This window comes from Hesperophylax consimilis, chromosome 27 (genome assembly GCF_061612785.1).
Source record: "Hesperophylax consimilis isolate HC1 chromosome 27, BYU_Hcon_1.0, whole genome shotgun sequence".
In the NCBI taxonomy this organism is placed as follows: Eukaryota; Metazoa; Arthropoda; class Insecta; order Trichoptera; family Limnephilidae; genus Hesperophylax; species Hesperophylax consimilis.
The window spans coordinates 2,370,030-2,389,272 of NC_142862.1; the positions used below are offsets into that span (position 1 = coordinate 2,370,030).

General features: G+C 32.8%; 1 protein-coding gene across 1 annotated transcript in view; it reads right to left on the minus strand.

Moving 5' to 3' along the window:
- The window catches only part of CNT2 (Concentrative nucleoside transporter 2), a 94,787-nt gene extending 85,855 nt beyond the window's left edge, over positions 1–8,932 (minus strand). Inside the window, exon 1 of the mRNA XM_089648414.1 lies at positions 8,790–8,932. The gene's annotated coding sequence lies outside the window, so the exon portion shown is untranslated. The remainder of the gene's footprint in view (positions 1–8,789) is intronic.
- Between the last annotated feature and the right edge of the window lie 10,311 nt (positions 8,933–19,243).

Below are 19,243 nucleotides of genomic sequence, written 5' to 3' on the forward strand. Positions count from 1 at the left end.
CACCTCTGCTATTTGGCTCGCCATATTTGGTGACTTGGTAGGTGTGCTCAGGATTTTCTCAGGGTCACTTGATAAAGTGAAACAAATATATACTTCAATACATTAAAACGCACTCAATTATCAGGTACTAGAAACACAACCTCAAAACTTTACCTCAAACCATATAGAAGTCCCCGGGCATCGCCGGGTAATTCAATATCAGCTAGTCATTAATAAACTTTGATTAAATGTTATCATCAATGTCCAAAATTCAAAGACAATCAAACATTCTTTCAATCAATCTGATTCTTCTTTTGAAAGTAATTCGCATTCTGATTGCGAAATTAGATTCAACTATCAATATTATTAATTGCTAGGTAAAAAAAATATGTACGCAATTCAATGTATCATTAATAGTGGTTTAAAAACATATTAATTGATATAAAAATACTACTTATCCATTGCGTCGCTTGGAAAATAATTGTGGTTTAAGTTTTTTTTTATTTACTTTGTTTTCAAGGAAAATGTCATTTCTAAACACTGATGTGTTATATTTAGATGAGACATAAAGCGAAAACATAGATTCCGCTTTTTGACCTCCAACGCTCTACCTTCAATCCAGTCTACGCGCAAAACGTTCTAATAGTGGAACAAGATTTGACGATGGCACAAAGCACTCTTTTCAGGGTGAAATGCCTAAAACCAAAAAAAAAAAAAAAAGATTTGACGAGATATAAGTAAACAGCAGCGCCTCTAATTATAGCTCTATGTTTCTAAATGTTAACCTTAATAACTCAATGAGTAAAACATCAATTTGCAATATTTTATAGTAGAAGTCTATTCCAAAAATAAAATGTATATTCTAGACTTGCAGAAAGAGTCAATAGATGTTGCACATTAAATAAAAATTGATATATTTATCGAAGACACTTTCTATCATTTAGTTCGGGAAGAATATTGCAATCATATGCGTTAAGAAAATGAAGATAATGTTGGTAGTTCTTAGTCGAAGTATGATGAGGTTAGATATGACCGAAGAGAATAGTTTTTTTTTAAATTTGATAGAATTCACTGTCATTGACAACAAGTATATCTGTTGAGTTTCAGCTGGATCGGATTTCGGGAAGGGGGATAATTTCTACTTCCAAGATTTGCGTTCATTCAATCAGAAAAGAAATTTTTTTATTCAAATAGATGTATAAGAATTCACGCGTGAATGATTTTTTTCCAAAGGTAAAGACACTGTTGTCCATCGTCGAAATTATTGAGCTTAATACCTAATTGTTCCATTATTCGATTTGAACACGCCCACTCGAATTAATCTCATAATTAATTAGTTATATCAATTAAGGTAATATTAGAGGCTTTACCAAAATCACTGATATCTTTTATTGAAGTGTTCATTTCCTATGACTTATAATTGAAATGTAACCAATTACGGAAAAAATTATTAATTTTAAAAGTTTGAATAAACAGCAAACAATTGTATTAACAATTCTAAGTGGACTGAGTTACTATATAGGAATGAGGTGAAGCATGCGAGGTGATACAATGGGACATTATAAAGTATGAGTGCTCACGGGATCAACAATATTCATACGCTGTAACATTTTCGATAAATAATATTTATGATGTCGTAATAGCGAAATAACAATTCAGATCTGCTTAACTGAAATACTTTTTGCGTAAATAGTCAGCAATGAGCAACGTTTTTAACAGTCAATTATTTGGTTCGTTCTGCTTCCGGCTAATTACAGAGCCAGGATTCAAACTAGTACCTTTTGTTCCACGCATTAATGTACGAAGAATCACCTGACTCTGCCAATAATGGCTTCAGCTTTCTCACCACGCGAGAATTTGACGAGGTATCACCTGTAAAGTGTAAAGTGCACCATTTTACATATCGAAAGTTACGTATAAGTAACTACTGATATGAAACGCCGTAAATACTGTAATCATTGCAAGTGATGATCGCCGTGCTTGTGCCGTGATTATTGTTAACATGATCAATGTTTTAACTCTTATTAGTGACTTGTGATCCACTTATCTAACATTATTGAAGTTTGGGCCCGACTTCCATATACATACATCAGGTGGATGGAAGTCGGGTCGATAATCAAACCAGCTGATGAATCTTGTGTGCTTTACTCTGTGAGCGGTTCTGGGCAGCACGATCCTATCGGGATAAGAAGTTTCATTAGGCAGAGAGATTATAAAATCATTTTATCTTACCACGTACGTGACGCTACCTAACGCGTCATCGTACAGATGCATTGTTCATTTTTTCCGCAAAGAATCCAAGTATTACATAATAATACGTGTTTGATCATCTTAGTTTTTAGTAACAAATAGAGATAATTATAACCTCACTGGGATCTCCCGTACTGGGGATTTCATTTACATCGATTTTTACTGTGACGTCAAACTAGTGCATGCCATATAACACTTTTGGATAATTTGGCAGTTGTGACTAGTTTTAAATTTACAAAATAGCATAATATGCCCAGAAAATTTTCTATAATAAACATGTGCTAACATTTAAATTGATTAATTCAACAAACTTACAATTGGGTCAATTGAACAACTCTATTAAAAAACAATACTCCTTTACATTAATAAATACAAAACACAGGAAATAACATCCAACACGTACCTTAGAAACACTACATCTCAGGGTCAAAAACATATCCAACAAGTAACTACAAATGCAATATTATTACTATTGGACAAAAAAAGCTTCATATACTTTGGTACTAAACTCTACAACAAAATCCCACTCTCATTCAAAACCCACAACGATGTTTTAACATTTAAATCTTAAGTAAAAAGCAAGATACAAAACAAAGGGAGATCAGAAATAGAAAATAAACTGACACAAAATACAGACTGAAACCGAAGCCACTAAACTGCACTAAAAAACACCATTTAATATATTTACAACTATAAAAACTACAATATGTATTTATAAATAGCTGTGCCCCGCCACGCATTGATGTGGCTCTGTCTGCCTCTGCAGATAGAGGAATAATAGCGCGGTTGCTTTTATGTCCAACAGATGGCGCTGTTGTTAAAAAAACCATGTTTTTACCTGTCGCGAGTGACATAAATATAGAATAAAAACACACATGTGTTGGAATGCAAAGTTGTGTCAAAATTTCAAAGCAATCGGCGAAGAACTTTCGGAGAAAATAAGATTTTGAACAAACGAACATTTACATATTTATTTATATAGATAGAAGATTACTTCATGTTATCCATGCTACAAAATTTCTATAATATGTTAACGAAATCTTCAGCACGGGAGATCCTAGTGAGGATGTCACTATCTCAATTTGACACAAAAAATTAATATAATAAAACATTGATTATTATGTTAAAAATCTGCAATGAGCAATACGACGCAACTCGCAAGCCATGGGTTCTGCACCACTGACCTCGGTGTTCCATATTTCTGATATGTCATGTCTGATGCATGACTGATTGATTAAAAATGTACTGATAATATTATGATACCGATAAACAATATTTTTCATTTTATGCTATCGTGTGGAGGTGGGATCTAATCCGGGTATTTGATAGATATTGACTTTGGGAATATAACATTGAGATTATGTTTATTTTTTATCAAACATCGGCTGATGTTTTTAAATATACATTTTGGTAGGTTACTAACTAACTAGAAAATACTGGACTGTTAAATGTTTTTAATCCTATTGTATTTTTCTTTCGAGTTTTCGAGAATTTCTCTCAACTTTTCTTGCAATCGTCGGAGCACAGACGTCAGGTAGGTATACTGTCCATTTTCTACTGGTATTGCAAATGAAGATGCTCACATGAATGGAATCCACATTATTGCAAGTATGAAAACATTATCAATTTCAATATATAAGCATAACCTATTGAAGTTTTTTTCATCAAGTAGTGGAATATTTTAATAAAGGTATTTAATTTGATTTGACTAACACATAATAATTTTGTCAACTGAAACAGAAAATATTTTGGATTTTTTGTGTTTTGTGCCTGCATGCTGTGTAGATCAAGTTCAGTGATATTTTGACTTTATATTTATTTTTCTGCAATTGTTTTAAATATTTTTTGTATATATGTATGTAAAAGCTTTAATAGGCGTGAAATAAATAAATAAATTATAGAACCGGTTAAAAAAAATGCTTAGACTATTATCTTTCAAATGTGGACTACATGACCATCTTAGATCATACGACGCACGTCGTGAATACTTTAAGATTAATACACTTAAAATAAGAAGGCAATTGACTGACCTAATATGTTTTCATAAAATTATGCACGGCCATCTTGAAACCCCATTACGTCTTAGCAATATTGAAATAAATGTCCCCAATTCTCATTGTTTAAGACACCATAGCATTTTACACCTGAATATTTTCAAAAATAATATCGTCTATTTTAGCCCTCTGATCCAAATGTGTCGACTGTATAATAAGATTGAGTGTGCTGATGTAGATATTTTTGTCGATAATTAATATGGATTCACAAAAAAAAATCTGCTATTGTTAAATAATATGTTGCACTGATTATATTATGTATTACTTGCGTTTCTTACTTTTCTTTAATATTTGTATTTCACTTATTATTTTAATTTTAATTGGTTTTATATATTAATCTTTATTTAGGTATATGAAAATTAATGTGTCCTATGGCTGAGTAGATTTTGGTAATTTTTGTACCTATTTATATGTTAACTGAGTTCTTATAACTGGATTGTTCTCACGTAAGTGAGATCGTCTGTAAAAACCCAGTATAAATAAATAAATGAAGTAGCATCATTGATCCCTTCGGCAACTGTGCATAGTTGGAAACACGCCAAACGTGCGCCCAACAAATGTACACGGTTGACAATTGTCACATGATAACTGGTCGCTTCTACGATTGGTTCTTGATTTCAACAGATTTGCTGCGCTGTTTCTTCCTACATTTTCACAAAAAACGGTGCAACACAAATCATCAAATTATTATTATTATCATCACTATCATACTCATAATATTACATTAAAAAAAATAGTTAGTCCTTTGCTTTGTTCCTCTTCTGTCCGTCTGCACTGCAAACCTTTCAGATATGTTGTAATGAATGGCAGTAGTTGACCATGAACAGAAAATTTAACAATTCTGCACATGCGCCAAGTACTCAGAAACCTACGTATAATGGCCCAGATTTTAAGCAGCTAAAACCAGTTCCGACCCTGAACAGAATTGACGCTCTGAACTGTTTGATATTTGTCGCCCTTTGAAATAATACACGGTTTAACCAATGCGAGAACTCCGCTTCAACACCCACAGCGACCTGGCTATATATCTAGAACGGTAGATCGATAAAAACCCATATCAAATTAATCAATTAATTAATCAATTCTAAAAAATAAAGTACTGTAGGATTCATATTATGTCTTATACTGATTTATGATGCGATGATGCTTATATAGCTTTGATGCGCCACAGAATAGCCGGGACGAGTCAGCGCTACCCGAGATCGGACAACACTCTTGTCCAGGCCGTTGCCCAAAGGCAGGGAGCGCCTCTACACCAGACATGGAGAATTTCACTCAAGCCACCATAAAGTCCTAATGTGCTCATCAATGTATTCATTTTTTATTTATTATTTTTATTTATTTTTATTCATTTTCTTTTTATGTATTAACTTAAATGTAAACTTTTATGGCAGGCAGAGCATTGCACACACCGCTCTGTCCAGCTGAAATAAACATTATTATTATTATTAATGTGGAAATTCTAACAATACAATTGTAAATGTTCTCCAAAATGCTCTGGAAAGAATCTCAGACTTGTGATGTCCCGAAAGAAACCATTCATCTGTTCTGAATGCAATTACTAATGTTATCCAAATTGACCCTGGTAATAAATTACACCTTTGCGATTCTTTCAAGGATAAAGAAACTATTCTGTCACTTCGAATACAATCAACAATGTTCTCAAAATTTGTTTTGACAGCATCGCTATTCCATTCTAAGAATATTGTGTACTAAATACACAATTTGGCTGTCCTGAAACGGGAATCCTTCCCAGTTGGACAGACATAGGTTCATTTTGTTTTGTATTGTTTGTAATTTATATATATAAAATAAATAAATACAATATTGGCAAAATCCATCATCGATCGCCGGTCATTGATATTTGCTAGCACGGTTTGGAAATGATTCCAACGGTCGGTAGGTATCAGATGAGCTGTCAATATGCACAACTTTTTGGATAATGTCGTTCATAAAACAAATTAACTGGCTTATTAATTGACGAAAATGAACCAACAGAGCTCTTAGAATTGAAAGAAATTGTATACAAGATCCATAGTCTTAATTAATTCATCTGAGACGCAATCAATTCCTTTCCGACTTTGAGAAACAAACGTTGTTAGTTAAGAGTGTTATTACTAAAGACTTTATCAACTAATTAACTCTCATGTTAGTGTCCAAAGGTACATGCGGACTGCCAATGCATATTAAAGTTATTATTTCAGTTCGACATCGTCAATTTACTCATAATTTTTCTTATACATAGCCGTCTGATGTAGAGGAATGCCAATTCATTTAAAATACCTGATTTATAATTTATTACATTATCAATATCGGTCTAGCTATCAACAGCGCGACCGTGCTTCAAATGCGTCAGGTTCGCGTATATCGAGTTTTCTGGCAAAACACGAAAATAATCAAATTGCACACATAATATTAAAGCTGCTATTAATTCTTCTTAAAGTCTTTGAAGGTTTAGAAAAATGTTACAATATTTTATAAATAAATATTATAATTATTTTCATTCATTCTATTTATGTAAAAGCTTTAATGAAGACTTATTTATATTATTGGGTATTTATTATTTATTTTTAATTAAATTCAATTCCCACAATAATAACTAACCTGTTACCTTTTTTTGGTATCCTTAAAAACAACTTTGAGTGTTTTTGTTATTCGTAATTATTACATTCGTAAACCGTAACACACAAAACCTACTTTTGTCACATTTTATATTTTTACAAATATCGATCAAAATACAAATTAGGAAGCACAAAACACGCCACCAAGTACTAAATGAATTCAATTTGCCGCCATTTAAAGGAATTTCAACGTAAATATGCCATACTAGCGTCTCTAGCGACCAGAGTTGTTGATATTGCCAATATTTTGCTGGAGTTGGACGTATTATTAGTATTATAGGGAATTTGTTAAGGCGAAGCGCCGTCGTGTGTTTTTGATACGAAAATTTATGTCACTTGGAACTTATTTTTTTTTAAAGAAAGACAAACATTCCCGGGTTACGAATAACCTGACAATATTTGAAAATCTCCTACTACGACAACAGTAAGCTGAAAATGTTGCTTGTGTTGTGATGGAGGACTTGGCCAGCCGAGGAATTGAACACACTACGCCTGGGTGGGACCCAAACGCGATGTCAACTTTATCCGGTCAATTTTATTTAATTAAATACTGCGAGTAGAACACATCTTGACCTTTGAAACAATTGAAAAATAAAGTGTTATAAAAATTGCTTCAACGTAAAATATGAACCCATCTTCAGTACCTAATGGTTTTATTGTATAATGTTGTTGGAAATTAATTTCTTTACAAAGACATCGTAAAATATTTAAATAGTTTGTGCCTGAATTTCGCACAATAAAATGAAACACTTTTTGGCGATGTTTTTTTCTTGCGGAAATCAAAACAGGCGGCTGGCGTTAAGTGGGAATTTAAACCTTATCGCCATATACATAAGGAGCGTTATTGTTTGCGGCTCGATTCCAAATATTACACGACTTGTTGCATCGTCTTGAAAAATATTTATAATCCATTAGGTAGGTTATCTTTTAAGGTTAAACGCAACGCTCGTTGTATTCTACGTGTTCACAGATGGCGTTAATTAATTAATTTTGTTTAAATACGCTTTTGCAAGGTATTGCTTTACAGTATTAAGACAAATTATTTGTTTGCGCCCTCATATACGCAATATGAATATGAATAAATAGTTTTGTCCATATGAAAACTCAATTCTATCGAGAAAGGCATACAAATACAATATTGGATTGAATCATCGGTAAAATATTGTATTTGTGTGCCTTTCTCGAAAGAATTAAGTCTTTTAACGAACAAAACTATTGATTCATATTCATATTGCGTATATACGGGCGCAAACAAATGATTTGTCTTACTATTGTAAAGCAATACCTTGCAAAAGCGTATTTAAACAAAATTAATTAATTAACGCCATCTGTGAACACGTAGAATACAACGAGCGTTGCGTTTAACCTTAAATATGATAGTTACTTACATAAAAATATCTTAACATTCGTTTTTTATCTCTTATTCCTTCCCTTACCCCAATCCTCAACAAGGTAGTAGAGTGTAATAGAAACATTTGCCTTCCATGATATGGACTCTCGTATGGCGTACACAAAAAAACGTTATTTAAACAACAAAGGTAAAAAGAGGAAAATCAACTTAGATAAGTTTTAATCACATACTTATAAGGTAGGTACTGTTTTTTAATGATCACTGCAATTTCTGCATGAACACGTAGACATGATTACTTTCGAATTACACTACAAAGTAGCATAGCATAAAAAAACTATGAAAAAACTCAAACAGATTAGGTAAGTACCTACCTACCTAGTCATGCTAGTAACTAGTCATTGAAATGTCAATCATTTTTATTCAAATTAGTTCTTACTTGCGAAATTTAAAATTAATAAACCGCTTTCACCATTCAAAATAGTTAAACGTTTACATTTATTAATTTAAAAAATAAAATTGTTTGAAATAACTTACGATAAATTGATAATAAATCCAAAATAGCACAGAAAAACACTTAAATAGAACAAATCAAAGTCTATTACAAATGTTTTTTTCTAGCCACACTAAAAAAACTACAAAATAGTAGAACAATTTTCGAAAATTTAAATAGAACTCACTGATCACTGATTTAAAATTAAATGGCTAAAAATTATCTAAACATTTGTAAGGAACTCCGCGAAAACTGTTTTTGTTGCTGATTTTAACATTTTTATCACTAGATAATTAATTATATAAACTGATAAATGATTCAACGATGATCCTAATCAATTCACAAGAATTCAAATCACCTATTATCTACGGTAATATTGTTTATAAGAATGAAAACATATTTTATTACGACACGCGTCCACCTGTCGACACCACACCTAACTAACTGACATTATTTTTGATTGAAAGGTGATTCTAGTACCTACAGACGGATTGTAAAATTTCATTGTTAGAGTACTTAGCTATTATTGGTATAATTATGTTTGTATGTGTGTGAAACAAATGATGATTTATCTACCTGGTGTCTATAATTATTACGATAATAACTTGAATATATTGCAAGTGGTTAATTTGTTTTCAAATTAATCTGTGGTAAAGCATGTGTCTCCTGAAACGAAACTAGGAATGTAATGTTTTTACTATATTCATTTTTTTTAACAAATGGAGATAATGATATCCTCACTGTGTTTTCCCGTGACGAGGATTTCATTTACATATTAATAAATAATTATAAATACTAGTGGACTGGCAATAACTTCGATGGGAATCACCTTCAAAAAAGTTGTTTCAGAGACATTAATAAGGACCTAAAAATTAATACAAGATTCTATTAAATGTCCGTGGAAGATTCATGGATGTAATAAAAGAGGAAAACTGTGTAGTTTGTAGGCTTCGGAACCTGCGTGACTGGTACGACTGCAGTTCCGCATGGTTTTCCGGACTATACAGACCGGAAAAAAGAAGGCTAATCATAAATAACACAATCGCTAATTAAAATAATACATTGTTTTTATTATTACAGGTATTCATGTAATTCTTTGAAGATATTTGGTTCCGGGCCGCAGCCAGCAGAGTAAAGAATACCTGATGATAGCCAACCTCCGATAAGAGAGAGCACCAAAAGAGGAAGAAATGTATGCACATATCTTTTTTTTCATACGGCAACTGTGAATATTCCACATACTTATATTGAACAAACGTAAAACCTACAAAGTGATGGAAGATTAATTTTTTTCATCATCCGATCAACTTAAATAATTTGGAAGGCGGGTTCGGGTACCGCAGCCCCGGGAACCATCTATTGGATAACAAACACCTCTGCCATAGGTCACCTCGAGTGGTTCACTACGTTTGGTGACTTAGCAGAGGTGCACATGTTCATCGGGTGAGGTGTGCTCAGATGTGACTTCCCACCAGCTGCGTAGGGTGCCTGATCGGGAGACCCTTTGACCTATCCAACTAGTCTCTCGACCCATCATCTTGCGCCACAGTGGGAGGGATATATTCGTATGTCCGTCACTCCTCGACACACTCATCCCGTTGACACAGCATCCCAAAAGATGACATAAGCCCTGAGGAAAATAATTTTTCTGGTGTGGGGTTAATGTAAAAAAATGTCTTGAGAACAACAGCATATCGCTAACGAACAAACAATAGTTCATGTCGACTAAATTAAGCATATCTTGTCGATAAAACCTCCATCGGGCCCAGGGTATTTAGCACGGTGGATCGATAATTTAGGTTGCCTGTCATCGTTCCCGAGCTTGACTGCAGATCGTCAACGAACACACAACTGTTCAAAACGACGAAATGTTTTCTTAATTTATTCGACGTGAACGTGTTTTATGTTAGCAATCTGCATTCTACAGTCGTGCTTGGAAACGATGACAAGTTGTCGACATTATCGATGCATCTTTTATCGTTCCATCGTGCTATATATCTAAGACCCACATCATTCAACAATAGTTCGAATTTCAGAATATTCATTATCGATACATGTTCCGTAACGCCGATTGCTTTTGATAGTTTGTATAATAAGCGTTGATAGAAAAACAACTTGCAAAGTTAAAGAATTTGTTAATTTAGCTCAGTACCTACATATAAATAAATAAAAAAAACACCGTTCGTCCCGTCAAATCTCGATCGCCGGTTGTCTAATCGGAATAATCCTAAGACGTATTTTTATCGCAATTTACTTTAAAACAACAAGTGCTAAAGAAACACAATTCCGTTCCAGTGCTGACAGATGAGGCTGATGCAGATTTCACCATCATTTCACCGGTAAGTTGCTTGTGAAGTAACGTTACGCATTGTGTTTCCGCATTCGCCTGTCAAAAACCATATAATTAATTTATTTGTTATCTGTGTGGAATAGCCCTTGAGTCGGCTATTCCAACCCCTGTTCGTTCTTCGAACAATATATCTTTTATCGTTTTATCTAGCTATTGTATATGCAAGACTTACGTCATTCGACAATAGTTCGAATTTCAGAATACACATTATCGATACATCTTTTATCGTTCCATTGTGCTATATACCCAAGACCCACATCAGTCTACAATAGTTCGAATTTCGGAATATAAACGTAGGTATATGATGACTATCATTTGGTCATTCATCTTGGTTAAATCATTTTACAAGGGAAGAAATTATCATCTAGTATAACAGCATTATTCGGCCATCTTAATTCGACAAATTCGCCGATACCACGTGCCTTTCTACACTTGCTGTGGGGCCCAACGAAATAATGACAATGAAGAGGTTTTTGCGATCTGGATTCGCAGTCATTATAAACTTCCGAGAAACGCACCGCCCGCCACTGCCGTTTGGACAATTATCAAGAATTTATTATTAAATAACATAAGAGAATGTGTTCCACGTAAGATATTACCTACCCTATAGAATAATTTATTTAGAAACACACGATATAAAGAAAGTCATTGCAACAAAAAGTCATATTCTTAAATACTCGTAAATTTCCCCATTATCTCTTAAGGCGAAGCTTAATGCTAAATCACTATTTTGACTAATCTTTATAACGAATTGGTGTACATTATGAATATCGAAAAATATGCTTTAGATAAATTGAAGGTTTTCCTATCGTTTCGCTTGTGTAGAATACAATAAAAAAATAAATTACTAAATAAAAATATAAATATAAACTATTAAAAATTTTTTTAGTTAGAAATGTATGGACGCGTAAAGGAAACAACTTTTAAAAAATACAGTATTGTAGGTAAGATTATCTGTTACAATTTCACTTGATAAACTTTTTTGCTTTCTTATAAAATTATTTACAAAATAAATAAAAACCAGTTTTGTGCTTGAAATCGAACGTTCCCAGACTACGTTTGTCAAGCGATTTTAATGCCTATTACCTGCAATATAAGGGATACCAAGAATATACATATTATTGGCTTGTAGCCTCCTCTTAATCACGTTAAGTTGACGCTTTGACATAATAATATTTATTTTTTCAGTACAACTATATATTACAATCAAATCATAAGTCGCTCATCTCACTAGGGAATTTCTGTGACGAGAAGTGCATCAACACAATTATAGTAAATAAAAAATACACGAGAACTTAATAAAATATATAAAAACTAAAAAACATAAAAAAAAATCAAAATACTACAGTAATTCAATCTAAAATATCAGCTGAGCAGTACGTTTATAGATGGTCACAACAACATTATACTATAAATAAGTATTACAAAGTACCCGTGTTGGCTTAAAAGCAAAGACTAATATTAGACATCAATGCTCAAAAGCCATAATAGTAGGGTGACTATATATCAACAAATCAACTTCATAATTATAAGTAAATAAATATCTACAAAAATTAAGTATATAATAATAGATACATTATGTATATAATAATAATTAAATTACGAAGTTAATAATGGGTGAATTAGGTAGAAAATAATAAGTATATTAAGTATATAATAATAGATAAAATAAGTAGATAATAATAGATAAATTATGTTGATAATAATAGATAAATTAAGAAGTAAATAATTGATAAATGAATTAGATGATTATAAATATACTAAGTAGATAATAATAGATAAATTAAGATGATAATAATAAACACATTAAGCATGTGATAATAGATTAATTAAGTAGATAATAATAAATACATAAAGTAAATAATTCAAATAATCAGTTAATAACAATAAATGGGTAAATTACATAATAATAATAAAGACAGTAAATATGGATACCATCGGAAACAGGATTTTCACATTAATAAAGCATTATATATACATCTCGTATACATAATGCTTTTCTCTATGTTAATATGATATGTTTTAAATTAATGATTTTCATTTGACTGATATTATCTTCTTTTTTTATATTTTGTCTTACTAATATGCATTATATAAGCACACACAACATATTTTTTATTAACTTCAATAAATAAATTAAACGAATTTGGAGTTGATAAACAAAGTTATTGTTTTATTTCACTTTTACGACCAATGGCTTTTCTCGCTGTAAATACAAATATTGTAAAACTGTCCCATGCCATGCAATTTGTTTTTGCTATAGTACATTCGTATTATTTTTTTGTTTGACTGAGGATCGAACCTTCTTCCCCAGGGATTGGCTCTTAACTGGTGTAAACTTTTAAAATGTCTTTTAAAACTAAAAGAAAGAAAAACATGGTTTGATTGAGGATTGAATCACCTTCCTCGGGGACTGGAGTCGACCGCGCTAACAACTGGGCCAAATCTCAATTGGGTAGGACTGACATATAATTTACATCGTATATTAACTGCTGTAATTACATCCAATTGCATGGAAATGCTTATATTTCCGCGTGTGTGTGCGTGATTACCATCAAAAGATAGAATGCATTGTCATGGACAACGAGTCTTTTGCCGAGATCCAGCTCGATCGGGAATTAAGCTAATTCAAATAGATCTATTTAAAATGGTTATTTCTGTACGAAATTAGCGTTTCTTCATGATGTACTTTAGTTTTATAAATGCGTAACATAATATATATATACACGGAAAAAAATATTGTTATAAAATATTGTTAATTTATTAAGAATCTCTTCAAATTATTCGTAATACGGTTACAAACGGGATTACAGGCCTTTAAAGAACGAATTGACAGGTTTCTAAATAAACTTTCAGTAAAACACGAATGTGTTTTCACGACGTCGAAACACGTGTTCATAAAAATTCTAATATTTACGCATTTCGTCATTGTTCGTGTTCCGATGTGTCAGAATGTGCTAATAAAAGTTTATTATGAAAGGGTCTGCAATCCCGTTTTTAACATGATTTTAATAAATCAGCAATACTCATCTTTCTCGAATTGAAGAAAAGACATCACTGCCAAAGAAAAAATACTAGGAAAGGGTCTGCAATCCCGTTTTTAACATGATTTTAATGAATCAGCAATACTTATTTTTTCTCGAATTTAAGAAAAGATAACAGTGCCAAAATTTTAAATAAAATAAAATAATAATTTTAACCAATTACAGAATAAAATAAATTCCGTTTTCATCGTTGTGTCGTTTCCGTTACAATTATATGCTCAAATCACCTGATTTGGTAATGGTAATGGACGCTTCGGAATTTTGAGAATCTTGACGGTTTTACCCCCTGGCTGGAAATTCTTGACCACGTCAAACTTTCACAATACTTGTGAATCTAAATTCAGCAGAAAGAAACTTAATTTAATATTAATATTATCTAAATTTACAATGATTCTTTTCACACATCATCGCAGAATACTGGATGGTGCGAGTTTAGTAATTATTTCAATCTTTTATATACATATAATTTTATATTAATAAAAAATTTAATGTTCATTTGTTCGAAATCTTAAATCTCCGAAAGTTCTACCTATATTATGTACATGTCTTCTGTGACAGCTTGATTTTTTAAAAACACTGCCATCTGTTGGACAAACATGCATGAAAAAGAGCGCCATCTGTTGGACTTAACACGCGCAATTGTTTATGCAGTTCCACAGCATCGCGTTGCGGGGTACAGCTAGTTATTAATATTATTTATTTGAATGTTCACTATTGTTTTTGTGATTGAATGAGTTAAGTGGAATCCTGGAATTGGAAATTAACACACTTCCCGACATCCAATCGAGCTGAAACTCGATGAAAAGACTCGTTGTCGATGGCAATGCATTGAATCTACTGTAGTGGCACTCGAACGCACACACGCGACACACACATTAACCCTTACAAAAATAATGTAATAGTAATGCAAAAATATGCGCATTTAAATGCACTAAAATTTGAAGAAAAAAGTACAAAGGAAAAAGTATTTTAAAAAAATAACAATTAAGTATATGTATTTGCAAATTAATTAAGATTCATGTTATTTTTTTATTGATTTTTGTGTTAGGAATAATTTCATTATGAAATTCTGAGTTTTAACCAAGGTAATTTCCATAATTTTATTGCATTTTTATGCATTGTCCAGCCAACGATCAGTTTTTCCTACAAACATCAAAGAATCTTGGCGCCAACCCGCCAACAGCGGTCACAACATGGCGGGTTGGTGCCAACGTTGGCCCAATGCGTTGGCCCAACGTGTACTAGGGTCTAAAGGGTATTGGCGCCAACGTGAACTGGCAGCTTTAGAATGTCCCTAGTTTTCGTAAATATTTATCATTGAATGACTTTCCAAAACATAGCAAGGTAGAGTACCAGTGATTGAATAACGACGATATAATATGACAATGAGATGGTGTAGTAATTTTGTAAACAAGGTTGTATGCACCGATGCGCTAAACGGCATTGAAAAATGAAACGCTTTACTCTAATTCAGTTTTCATCTCAATCATTTTAATTTAACCCAAGATACGTGAGTTCATGTTTTGTCCAAAAAATCAGGTAAAAAATCTGTATAAAGAAACGAAAAATAGACACGAGGTTGAACGAACTGATACTTTTTCATCAATGAACATTTAAGTTAGACTGAATAATTGAGGCCCCGAGGTTAAACGGACAGCACGTATTTTTGGGTTCTTCTTTTTATAGCTGGTTGATTCACACGCAAGGGTTTGCGCCGTTGCTTTATACTAATGACTCTAAAATGCCCTGGACACATAGAGGTATTTTGATAGAGCCAGCTTTGGCGTTCCAAGTATGTGGCACGCACATCGGATCATTGTCCGATGTGACATATCACAGGCATCAGTAGGTTACAAGTGCTCGCCGGGCACTCATATTGTACAAGTCGTACTTGCAAATTTACGGAAAACAATGGTATAACCTTTCATCTGTAAGTAGGGTTTTACCACAGTCAGTAGTCGTGTAAAGTGACTTGTCGCCGGTTTGTTCGCGGTCGAAAGGATTCGGGCGACATCGACAGCTGCCAATCCCCCCCCCCCTCACCTTCCTACTCATATTGCAACACTGATATTGCAAGAAGTGTAAACTCCATGTATATATAACTCAATGCCTGGACAGAGCTATTAAAGAACAATTTGAAGTCGCGGTAGAAGTTGAATGAAATTTTTGTAATGACATGTCACATTCCCTGTCTTTACAAATACTTAAATAAAATTCATAAACCGTTATAGGTGCATTACCAATAAATATAATTAAAATAGTTCAATTTATACCACATCATCACTGTCACTTGAGGTTAAAACTGTTTGTAGCTTATTAGAGAAACTTAGATACGGTTTGCACGCATAGGTTATCATTGGAAAATTGGACATAATTGGACTTTCCGGTATTTATTTTAATAATATATATTTATGTTCTTTAATTGGCGTGTTTAGGAAAAGAAAGGCAAATTTTATGCTGGGCGGTGCTACAGTACAAGATTTTGATCAGAATTCACTCTCCTAAATGCGATTCATCCCTCGCTATAAGACAGACTTCGAATAATGTAAATCCAATAAGAAAAGTGTGATTAGTATGTATTATAGGCAATACAATCATGCTACTCTCAGGCAGGTAAATTTAATTTTAAGGGTATTACTTTAGACCTGAATTCTGTTGGACTCCTTATGGACCTACCAGATAAGTATGGTACTCAATATTACAAAATTAAATAAATAAGAATAATAACATATTTATATTCTAGCATCACGTTCATCAATCAAATGCATTGTACGTATAACTTTGTATTAGTGATCGACAATTCAATGCAATCTGTTAGACATACATTAATAATAGTTTGACTAGTCTATAGTTAGTTATAACATAGATCGTCGTAGAAATATATTATATATTTGTACAGCGACTTTCAGGTGATTTTGCACAAAAACGGCGTTATACAAATCATACAAATATGATGATTATTATCGCATACAATTCATTTCAAAAGTTTGTCATATGAGATGACTGACATGCGATTTCTCCTAACTTATTTTATTTGATACCGCGCAAGAGTAATAATTAGTTAACAAATTATTATAAGCAACAATTATTCGCCTTAAATATGCATACAAATGAAACATCTCCCGAGTAAAAATAATTGCCGCAGATAGGAATTGAAACCCCAGCCTTCTGACTGCCGGTCAGCTGCTTTAAACACTAAGCTACGTCAGCTTATTCCAAAGTCGCCAAATAATTCAATAGGAACTAGTATTTCATTCAACAATTATTGCTTATTACATTTTTTTCACCTGTAAACAAACAACTTTATTTGGTTTTTAGGCGAATAATTATTTCTCTAAATAATTTGTTATCCTTTGTTCTGTGCTTAAAAAGCCTTGTCTTATAAACATCAGTTTATCATTAAAAACAAGTCAAAAAAGACCTGAAAAAATGTAAAGCGCTTTTTTCGTATTTTTTACATGATTAGTGTAAAATTTGCATTTTTCCGCAATAAAACCGCAGTTTCCCATCGTAAATGACCTTATTGACTGTATAAATAAGTATTGTAGCAGAAGTCGGGGACTCCCGAGGAAGACATGGCACGATCAAGTGAATCAGATACTCGAGTTGGGCCATGTCAAGAGTCAGAAAATAGAAGAGTATGTATGAGACGATGTATGAATGTGAATGAGGCAAGGAGTGTGTGCCAAGACCGAGTTGTTTGGCGGTGCGTCCTCTCTGCTTACCTCTGCGGGGAAACGGCGTGATGGTTAGTTAGTTTATATATTTATTTTTCAATAATAATACGGTTTTACCCCAATATATCATAGAGAATTATACAGGGTGTATCGGCACGTACCCGACAAACTTTAACCAGCTATTCCTTAGCACATTTGGAGTAAAAAATTTTATGGGCACTTTGCTGTCCGGTAACATTTTTTTTTAATAAAAAATTTATTATTCATATTTTCACCACATGTCACCAATGTTTTATCCTTTGTCAAAGTTTGAAAACCCGTCTGGCAATATTTTTTTCGAGTTTCGTTAAATAATGTACGTACGTACCTACGTATCTACGTTGGCGCGCTTTTACAATCACAACGAAATGGCACGGCACCATTCGTCTCATTTTTAACTATTATTATTTAGTGTGTACGAAAGAGCGAGGACACTTTTTGACACACTTGCTAATAACAGCTGTTGAACACGAGAAACAATGCAAATGACAGTGACGTAGTGTGGATTTTTTATTTATTTTTTGTTTTTAATGGAAAAAAAATGTTACCGGACTGCAAAGCGCCCATAACATTTTTTACTCCAAATGTGCCGAGGAATAGCTGGTTAAAGTTTGTCGGGTACTTGCCGATACACCCTGTATATTTGAGATACATGTAAGTATAAAAAGGTCATGGGGACAGTTTTATTATTTTGTAAGTATAAAAAGGTCATGGGGAGAGTTTTATTATTTTGTAAGTATAAAAAGGTCATGGGGACAGTTTTATTATTTTGTAAGCATAAAAAGGTCATTGGCACATTTTTTATTTTTTTGTAAGTATAAAAAGGTCATGGGGACAATTTTATTATTTTGTAAGCATAAAAAGGTCATGGGCACATTTTATAATTTTGTAAGTATAAAAAGGTCAAGGGGACAGTTTTATTATTTTTTAAGTACAAAAAGGTCATGGGGACAGTTTTATTATTTTGTAAGTATAAAAAGGTCATGGGGACAGTTTTATTATTTTGTAAGTATAAAAAGGTCATGGGGACAGTTTTACTATTTTATGGCATGCGTCAAAATATACTTCAGCAATTGAGTTACTGATAACTTGCACATTTCTTGCACTTTTCTTTTATTTTAAGTTCTGGAGGACTTAAATGCGCATATTTTTGATTTTTTCCGTTCTTTAGTCATTATTTTTGTGAATGGGCAGCAATTACGGTGCCTTTTTTATAAAATACAGAAATTCTCGGTAATTATGGCGACGGGTGTGGACCGTCTGTAGACTGTCTGTAGACCGTCTGTAGACCGTCTGGAGACCGTCTGTAGACCGTCTGGAGACTGTCTGGAACCGTCCGTTCTCTTTTCATTTTTTATTTAAAATAATAACTTCGTTATAAATATTAT